The sequence below is a fragment of the Lissotriton helveticus genome, chromosome 8 (genome assembly GCF_964261635.1).
Source record: "Lissotriton helveticus chromosome 8, aLisHel1.1, whole genome shotgun sequence".
NCBI classification, from domain to species: domain Eukaryota; kingdom Metazoa; phylum Chordata; class Amphibia; order Caudata; family Salamandridae; genus Lissotriton; species Lissotriton helveticus.
Window position 1 is genome coordinate 235,393,029 of NC_136069.1, and position 8,269 is coordinate 235,401,297.

The window sequence follows — 8,269 nt, forward strand, 5'->3', positions numbered from 1 at the left end:
TGTGCTTTACTGTATGATCGGCAGTGTGGAGTAGTGTGGCTCACTGGTTAGAGGCGGCAGACCTGGGAGCAGAAGTCGGCCTGGGACCAGGGTTCAATTCCCGACGCGGCAGGGTCGTGGACTTGGGTCAGCGGACTCGATAATTCTCGCTTCAGTGCTTACTCTAATCAGGGGTTCCACTCGGCAACTCTGGGCATTAGCTTGCCTAATCTCCACAACGGCACCATCAACTCCGGGGATGCCTGGCTCCACCTAGGGGACTCCCAGCAGGGACCATCCCACAGGGAAAGCCAGGACGGGTTCCCCAGAGTTATACAGCGCCAGGAAACCTAAGGACGGGTAGCAGTGCGCTTTACAAGCTCAAATACATACATACATACCCTCTATTATACACTACGGAAAAGACAGCTTTATAGTGCAGCACCTCTCCCCTTAGGTCTGTCCCCAGGAGAACATGGTCACCACCAAAATGTAGCCAAATTGCGGAGGATCTGCAGGAGAAGCACATCTTCACCCCAAAATATTAAAAAAGTCCCTACCCTAAGATTAGGAGGACTTAAAAAAGATAACCCCTCAAGGGTTTTAATGGGTTTTCAAGCACTCTCCAGGCTGGAACTTTTTGTCTGCAGCTGGTAGTGTGGGGTCCTCCGGGGGCAAAGGCTATGGTTACAGTCCTTGTTGCTTAAAGAGGTTAAATTTGAACTTCCATGTTTGATTAATACCTTCTAGGGGTGAACGTTGGTAATTGCACATTGGTGTACTTATAAATGTGATGACTTACATAGTTATATAACAATTATAAATGTGATACACTTTAGGGGATATGTTTATTTTGTTTTATTTACACAAAAAGTCATGCTAATATGCAACTCACCCAGAGCTACAGGGACATCTCCTCTTGCAATTGCTTGATTTAAATTATGAGACTAACAGGCACTCATGATTAAAGTTTGCATGCTTTATTGCCAGTATTAAGTGCCTGCAGACGTAGTTATATGTAATTATTGCATTTATTCTAGTGATGAAATGCTTGTTGAGATAATGAGGTTAACAGCTGCTCGCTTTGGTGCCTGTATTAAGTGCTCTTACTCCAAGTTATGTTCAATCCTTGACTCTAGGGACACAGTAATATTTAGACACGTGAGTTGCAGTATTAGATCCCCCAATGTGAGGGATGAGAATAATTACGCAATGTCATCAAGAAATATTTTCATCAGCTTGTGCATAATTGTACATTGCAGCATAGTATTGGGTAGTGTGGCTGTAATAAATGTACTTTTCCTTTTTCAAAAGAAATAGCACATACGGGAAAATCATTTACTGAGTGTTATTGTTATGTGTCTGTGAATGGTGATTACTAGCCCACACTACCTCCCTTGAGTAGGCCTTGGACTTCTATAATTCGCTACCCTGAGAGAGTCAAGTCCTACAATGGGGTGGTTGGCTCCCAGTGGAGGATAAATGTAGACCCATTACTTGTGCAGGCCACACAACTAATGACTAATTTTCTAACATTGGTGTTCAGCAACAAGATACATAGTAACTCATACCGGTGCACATTGATAGCATTTGATAAGTCCAGTTTTGTCACACATTACCTATGCATTAATGGTCAAATATTAGAGCGCAATTCTCTGAGAAGAGTTCAAAGGTTTGGTCTTGTGAACTGGAGATATGACAAAGGAAAGCCCCCTCACACATGTATGTCATGTGAAGAAATATAGTGTCAATGTTTAAACTGTGTTGTTATGACTGGTGTGTATTTGCTAAGGGTAGGATGCCGGGGTGGGACTTTCAAAGAAATGTTTATATAAAGTTGTTCCAGGTCATAGTGTATGCTTTGAACTCTAAGATTACACACACTAGGCCTGCATGAGGAGGGTTTTCTTCTCTAAAGGTTTAGGGACAGCAATTGATATTCCGCACCACAGATTGGTGTGTAGGGGTGGACTCTTTGTAGGGTTGGGAGATGATAATGGGACTCTGGAAAATTTCTGCTCTTGGCAGGAGCAGGGCAGGTTTACAAAGATGGGAAGCCCAAACCAGTCATTCTCCCCAGAAAGAGTTTCTCGCAATTGGTGCAGGACAAAACCACTGAAAGGGTGGGGCGGTAGTTTTTTTCCCCCTGAGGCAGTGACACCACTAGGGGTTCCTGTTTTGGGAGCCCCTGAGAAATTTGCCCACAGTGGGAGAAGGGTGCAAGAAAGTTGTGCTTCCCACGTTCCCCTTAGGTTAACCGGTTGGGCGGGCAAGCAACTTATGGGTGGCCCTTGTTTTAGGGTGGCCTCAAAGGAGGGTGGTTCCCAAGATAGGAGGTGCAGTGGTAGCCCTTAGGTTCCATAAGTGGACTAAATAAGTGACCCTGAGGAGATCTGAGAGGGTTAAAAGTGGACCCTGAGGTGTCAGGGTAGGCTAGGTGGTTACCCAAGGAAGCAAAATGATGTAATTCTAGAGTGGTGTTGATTTGATCCTCCTGAGGTGACAGCTGGGGCAGTCCCTGGCCGAGTGACTACTCAGATATGTCCTATTGGGTCAGGCCCCAGGAGAAGGAGGGGTGACGGGACAGGAAGCCATGTCTGTTAGAGGGAACTCTGTGTGGTTGATGAGTGACAGACTGCAGAGGCTTTTACTTAGCGGACTCCTGCCTGGTGCACTGTAGGGGTACCAGCCCTGGAGCATGTCCCTGGGACCCCTTAAGGTAGCAGTATGGGGGTGTCCTCCCCACAGCAAGGTGCAGAAGGCAGATCCACCAGCCGTGGTCCAGCTAGCTGTCACCCTGAGCCAGTTGGAGCCTATCTTAAGTGAAGAAACCTGTGCATCAGGCTGAGTTCGGTTAACCACTTCTGTACTGGACAGTCGCTCTGAGTTGTGAATGTGTGACAGGCAGCAGAGGACTGTGACGAGCAGACTTATGAAGGCAGTACCACCACTGAAGTTAAGTGGGGCCCATCTTAAGTGAGGATACCCTCTGATTCAGACTGGGGTTGTGCAGGTCAACCAGGGATCTTTAGGGTCCCTGGACAGGCTCCCAAGGTGCTGCTGGGAAATCCAGGAGGGCTCTAAGAGGTGAGCCTGGGTGCAACTAAGCCAGGGCTCATGGGCTGGCCAAAGGCTCTCCGAGTGGGGAGCGCCTCTTTCGGAGAAAAGGTACATAGGACCTGCTCTCGCAACGGAGAACAAAGATAGGGCATAGGTTCCCCGGGCGGTTTCCCTGTGGAGCTAGCAAGGGGGGGAGTTAACTGCAGGCTGTCTGACAAGGCACCCTCAGTGTCTCTTCCCCAACACTGCCAGTGTGGTGGTGAGACCAGTCTGAGGTCCTTCCAGGGAGCGAGGCCAATGGTCAAGATTGTATCTACGCAAGGAAGAGGTACCAAAATTAACAAGTGGGCTGTTCTTTTGTTAGGGAAGACAGTCATCCCAAAAGGGTAGTGCCAGCTAAAGACCCCAGCTGCAGGCTGGGGGTGAGGGTCAAAAGAGTCTGCATCTTCAGGATGGGGGACTAGGAAGAACGAGGGTACTGGGTGGAATAATCTCCTGAAGGGGTACCAGCTAGTGACCCAGGGGATAGGTTCTAGACCTGTCCAGTGTGGGGAAATAAGTGCTGAGGCATTGCATCCTTGTCCAAAAGATTGAGGGGCATAGTGTTGCTTGACCAGGGCAAGGATATGCCTAGTTCTGCTAAAACCGTGCAGACAAGAAGTGGCCTAGATGCATATAACCTTGAACTAAGAGGGTGCATAATGTTTTGGTCTGGGGTCTCTGTAGGGAGAGGTAATCTCATGAGTCGGTGAGGTACATGGTCTTAGCGGCCGATGACCAGCGTGATGTACCTGGGGTAGCAGACAACTGGCATGTAGGGTGTCTGGTCAGAACCCCTCATCACTTGTTATCCCCGACTAGGTAAAAACTACCAATGCATGGTGGCTATTTCTTTCCTGTAAAAATTGTCTGGGCACGATGTGTGAGAAGGTGATTCTGTCCATCTAATTCATCCAGATGTTTTGCTTTTTTATCACCTGTTTTTTTACCTTTTACTGTAGGAGAGAGCCATACAACCTGTGACTCACCCACGGTAAACGTGTGGTAAAATGTAATGCACATGTTTACATCCAGTGCCCGCCTTTTAAGGTAAGGCTGCTGTCATTCAACAAGGGTAAGAGGCCCTAGGCTTTTTACACGAGAACACATGTGCACACACATGTGCATCCGTGGGAGGGCTTTGTGTTGGATACTCCTAACATGCGCGGTCAAGGAACTGTGCACAGGTAGCCTGTCACTGAAGGGACTCTGCAGGGTTGGGTTTTGGCCTGGAATAGGCCTTATAATGTTGGTGTACGCAGATAGGGAAGGTCAGTGTGCTTTACTGTTGGGTCTGCAGTGACCCTCCATTATACACTAAAGGGAAAACTACGTTAGGATGCAGCACTTCTACCCTTAGGTCCACAGACTCCAGAGTCATAACTGTACAACTTATGGGTCATCCAGGAATTTCATGTTCCTCTGCCTCAGCTCAAGATGAGAGCCGAGGCCTGTTGTCCCCCTGCTGGGCTGGGTTAATTACTTTTTCTTCCAGCAGCAGGAACAAAGGCCACCCCTCACAAAGGGAGTAATTAACCTTGATTTGGTAAGCTCCGGAAGAGGAAGGGATGAGCGGGACTGCTCTGCATCAATCAGCCAGCTGTCATCCTTTGCCAGTAAGAATGACCGTCCAAAGCCCACTGAACAAAAGAAGGGCACCCATACTCCGGGGCCATACCATCAGGAGGCCTCCTTTGAAGTTTTGCTGAGGCAGGCCCTGGTAGTGATGTCAGTGAGCGGTGGAGCTGAGTCTCCCAGAATACATGTGGAAAGTGGGGAATGGGTGAGACCATCTTGAAGTATCCCAGAAGGCTGTGCCAGAACTTTGACACAGGGGTGGATAGGTGTGGCACCTCAGGATATGCCAGAGGTGCTTGCCTGCTGGCACCTCCCGCCCCCACTTGAAAGGTCTTGTGCAGGGGATGGCACTCACTTGCATGTGCTTTTCTGATGCACACTGGGACTGGAGGCTGCTGCCATGGACAATTGGAAGGAGGAACCCCCTGACTGTCCCCTGGACTAAGGACTCTGCTTCTGATTGACCCCAGGACCAGTGGAGCACTTTCCCAGGACCAAGGATGCTGGTCTCCTTACCGGCCCCCAAGAACAAATTGGGAGAAATACTGGGCTTCTGCACAAGGAGGACAGAGCTCTAGATTGAGAGAAAGGAAACGCTTGGTGCAGGGAGACAGTGAAACAGACTCCTTGCAAAGTTTATTGCCTTTGAGGCCAGGAGGCCTGACGAAAGTTCTCCATGTGGCTAGGGCTTGCCACCAGGAGCAAAACAAAGCCAAGGTCATCTAAATCGACCCAGCAGGCCCATGTTATGGAGGTTTAAAGTTATGGTGCCCTTTGACATTTTCCTACACCAGCAACGAAGCGCGTGGGACTCCGCTGCCAATTTCAACTCATCCCAGGGTGGGCCAGGGCCCGGAGGCTACTCCCAGAAAACCCCATGGATTTTCAAGCACTCCCCAGGAAATGTTGCTTTACTGTTGGGAGCATGGTACCCTCTGTGGGCAAAGACTATGGTTACATTCCTTGTTGCCTAAAGAGGTTAAATGTGGACTTTCATATTTGAACACCCTCTAGGGCTGAGAGTTGGTAATTGCACATTGGTGTAGTTATAAATGTGATGACTAGCGTAGTGATATAATAATTATAAATGTGATGCCTTGGAGGAGTTTTATATAGTTTGCTTTATTAAGTTGTGCTAACACACAGCTCACCAAGAAGTACATGGACATTTGTTCTTGTGACTGCTTGTTTTAAATAAGTAGACTGACAGCCACTCATGATTAAAGTTTGCATGCTTTATTGCCAGTATTAAGTGCCCTCAGTCATGGTTATATGTAAATATTGTATTTATTCCTATGATGAAACACTTGTTGAGATAAGGAGGTTAACAGCCGCTTCCTTTGGTCCCTGTATTAACTGCTCCTACTCCAAGTTACGTTTAATCCTTGCAATTAGGTACAAGATAATGTTTGGACATGTGAGTTGGGGTACTAGACCCCCCTTTTGAGAGGGGAGAGAATGATTATGCAATTTCAGCAAGAAGTATTTCCATCAGCTTGTGTATATTTGTAAATTGCAGCATGGTATTGAGTAGTGTGTGTAGTAAATTTACTTTTCCTTTTACAAAAGAAAAAGCACGGACTGGACAATCATGTATTGAGTGTTATTATTGTGTGTCTGAAAATGGTGATTACTAGAACACACCACCTCGCTTGAGTAGGCCATGGACTGCTCTGCTTCCCTACCGTATGAGAGTCAATCGCTACAATGGGGGGGGGGGTGCGGGGGGGGTTTGGCTCCCAGTGGAGGACAAAGGTAGACCCATTACTTGTGCAATCCACATAACTAATGCCACATTTTCTAACAGCTTCTGTATTATGTTGTGTAAAAATTGTATTTGGATGGCAAATACAACTCCTTTGGAATGGAAGTACTGAGCCTTACTCTGTAATGGACTGTGTGACTTGCTTTCATACTGATCATCTATTTACATTCTTTCATATTACTGCTTGACCTACTTGAATATGTCCATAAAAACATATATAAAAATAGAATTGATCTTTTTCCCTGAATTTTGCCCCAATTTTGACCCTTTGACCTGCATTTTTACAGATGCTGTCCATGACTTGCCTGTATACCAGATGGTCACCCTAAGTGCAATGTCCAGAAATTAAATGGTATAGCAAAGACCAAACAACCTAGCACATAACTTCTCAGAACAATGCAAGTTGCATGCAATATCCTGCAGAAATAAAATGGTGTTAATAAATCGTGCTGTCTGTGTAATGTGTGATCAATTTAGCAAGCATTTGAAGATTTCTATGCCACACATCAATCTGTCTACAGCTGTCGAGAAAAAAACAAATTAATGTTCCAGCAGATTTGTGGTAAAATCAAATGCAAGAAAAATGTATTGCTCTGTGTGTTGAGTGTAATCAACAGAACAGCAACGTTGAGAAGCAAAGTAGTTCAAAATCATTCAAGTCTGCATGAATATTCATACAAAGAAAATATCACCTGGTCGTAGGATTTTATTCTGCAAAAAACAAATAAAATCTCCGCATTAAGTTGTTGTCCTTACCTCTCTTTCAGAAAAAACAATTAAAAATACAGGTGTGTGTTTGACCCAAACAATTTTCAAAGAGCATTTGAAGCCAGTTACATAGAACCACACCCCCTCTTGGCCCCCTAGCTCCCTCAAAACTACCGAGAAACGGTAGTTGTTCCAGTTTTCCTGTAGCTTAACGAATCCGCCTGCATGAAATACACAGTGCAAACGTCTTACAAGTGAAACTTGCTCGGTGCTCCCAGAAGAGCACAAACTAGCCCCTCAGGGCTTGCACATAATTGAATGGCATTACATTGTGTGTTGCATAGCGGCAGACCTTATTGATTGGGTGGATCTACTAGGCCCTGTTTCCTATAACTTCCATTCTAAAGGTATTTATGTCTTTCCATCTGGTGTAATGTACGGTTATTAATAACAGTGGCATTATTAACGCAATTTTTACTAACACCTCCATTTTTTACGAATCAGTAGCAGTACTCTGCTTCTGAACTTTCAATATTGCAACTCACTGCATATTGCAGGTTCATTTTACGCTAGCATTAACTTGACATTTAATCTAATAGTTTCGACCCTGATAGAGCGCAAATTGAAGGAGAACTGAACAAATTGGCCCAGTTACTGAGCCAGTGCTTAATTTGAGCTGGTGGGATCCAGTGCTGGGCAGCAGCACCTAATTGTCAACACCAGCGCTTGTAGCAGTTTGCCACAAGGTGGCAGTGTCTGACTAATTAAGAGGTGACCACAACAACAGTTAATTAATACATTTATATACATTTAAATGACTATTACCTGCCCCTCAAGTCATTCTAATAGCTTAGGACGCCTGGAATAGTCTATATTGCCACACTTATAGGAGTGTGATGGTTAGTTGCTGTGTTATTACTATCATTAGCAGCATGTTAGGGGCAATGTCTGGTGCAAGCTGCAGTGGTTTACTGACAATAGCCCTTGCACCTATTTAATATTATTATTATTATTATTTTTTTTTTTACAAATATAAGCACTGTGACGGTACATTTGTACCTAGACTGGTAAAATGCAGCAAACCTGATGGTGGCAAGCAACGCATTTCCGTTGAATTTTGAAATGCTCTATATATACGAT

At 45.6% G+C, this 8,269-nt stretch overlaps 1 long non-coding RNA gene across 1 annotated transcript in view; it reads left to right on the top strand.

Moving 5' to 3' along the window:
• The window catches only part of LOC144771575 (uncharacterized), a 186,473-nt gene extending 179,652 nt beyond the window's left edge, over nt 1-6,821 (top strand). The window contains exon 3 of the long non-coding RNA XR_013599362.1: nt 6,709-6,821. This is a non-coding gene — a long non-coding RNA (uncharacterized LOC144771575). The remainder of the gene's footprint in view (nt 1-6,708) is intronic.
• The last annotated feature ends 1,448 nt before the right edge of the window (nt 6,822-8,269 follow it).